Source organism: Triticum aestivum, chromosome 7D (assembly GCF_018294505.1).
Source record: "Triticum aestivum cultivar Chinese Spring chromosome 7D, IWGSC CS RefSeq v2.1, whole genome shotgun sequence".
Classification (NCBI taxonomy): domain Eukaryota; kingdom Viridiplantae; phylum Streptophyta; class Magnoliopsida; order Poales; family Poaceae; genus Triticum; species Triticum aestivum.
In genome coordinates this window covers 63,272,085-63,273,718 of record NC_057814.1, presented here as the reverse complement: position 1 = coordinate 63,273,718, position 1,634 = coordinate 63,272,085, and the positions used below count along the sequence as shown (strand labels likewise).

The following is a 1,634-nucleotide window of genomic DNA, read 5'->3' as shown; positions in this document are numbered from 1 at the left end:
CCCCACCGGCGGTCTACAAATCCAACCCAGCTCAAGCCCAACTCCTACCTGTGGCCATGGCCATGGCAGGGGGAGCCCGAACTCCTAGCCCGTGGTGGCTAGGGTTTCGGTCGCCTCCAACTCGATCCGGCGTTGCTCCGGTGAATCCCGAGGCATCAAGCGCCAATCCATCTCCGGGATGGCCTTGATCTGCTCGAGGACGACCAGTTCTTCGTCAACCTGCAACGACGCGCGCCGGCAGCAGGCGATCTCCTCTCCGGCGAGCCCACCCATGGCGACCAGGATGGTCTCCACCTCCCAAATCCATCACGGTCTCCCAAATCTCCCTCTGCTCCTCAAGGTCTGACCCATCTCCCCTCTCAGATGTCAGTTTTTTTCTTGATTTGGTACGGTAGTGGTTCACCTCTATCCCCCCTCTCTCACTCTCTGTGCTTGTAGCGGATGTTCACCCCCAACCTCCGGTCCATGCGCGCGGCTGTTGGTCCACTCGAGCGAGCGGGATGCTGGAAGGGAAGGCGACGGTGGAGGACACCGACATGCCGGCCAAGATGCAGCTGCAGGCCACGTAGGAGGCGTCCAGGGCGCTCGACCGCTTCGACATCCTCGACTGCCGGAGCATCGCGGCGCACATCAAGAAGGTGAGAACTTGCCAATAGCACCCCCAAATCTATAGCCTCTGAATCTGCAGGTAACAAGCTAGAGACAGTCTTGCAAGAGAAAGAACGATGTACTTGAACATAAATCAGCAGTTAGCTGTGCAAGTGCTGCCGTATGATTGGATCTGATTTGGACGGCTGCACTGCAAGAGTTCGACACGATCCATGGCCCGGGGTGGCAGTGCGTGGTGGGCTGCAGCTTCGGCTGCTACTTCACGCACAGCAAGGGGAGCTTCATATACTTCAAGTTCGAGTTGCTCAGGTTCCTCATCTTCAAACGCATGGCGGATGAGCAACCGCTGCCGTGCTGATCTGGTCTGTAGGTTTACGTGACAAGGTGAGCATACAACTCGTGATGCATTTTCCTGGTCTGTAGGTTTACGTGAGTTCTGATCTGATGGTGGCATTTTACATGTTGTTTTTGTTCTTCAGCGATAGTTAACGATCTAAATGGTTCAACATTCAGCAAAAGGATAGCTGCATACTGGGGCTGGCACAGAACATTTTGGCGTCACACAAGGGCTTGAAATCCCTTATCTGTACTTCGTTCTTGTTTGACGCAGCCCTTTTAGAACATATAATTGCTATGCCTAGTTGTGCCTTGGTGATTTGTGTCTAACAGAAATTCAGAATGAACTCTAGTTGGCATGTGCAGTGTGAGTGCCTACGATATTCTCAGGTTGCAGTTTTTCAAATGCTGAAGGTTTCTTCAGACTCCAGATTGCCTTCACTTGGACAAAGTTGAGCCAGCGACCGTCGCCCACAACCACGGTGGCCACCTTGCTCCCCTCCTCCCTTCAGTTATCAGTTTAAATATGCAAATATTCACCTCCTTTTGCAATTCTGATCAGTTTAAATAATGGCTAGTGAAGATCCATTTATACTTCCACATGGTTTCAGAATCTGGATAGAATCACTATAGCAGTTATGTGATTCGTTCTGTAGCTTGAGTTTGGTACATGGAAATAACAGAATAGA

At 51.7% G+C, this 1,634-nt stretch overlaps 1 pseudogene; it reads left to right on the top strand.

Moving 5' to 3' along the window:
- Positions 1 to 500: 500 nt before the first annotated feature.
- Positions 501 to 967, top strand: LOC123164338 (dynein light chain LC6, flagellar outer arm-like; annotated as a pseudogene).
- The last annotated feature ends 667 nt before the right edge of the window (positions 968 to 1,634 follow it).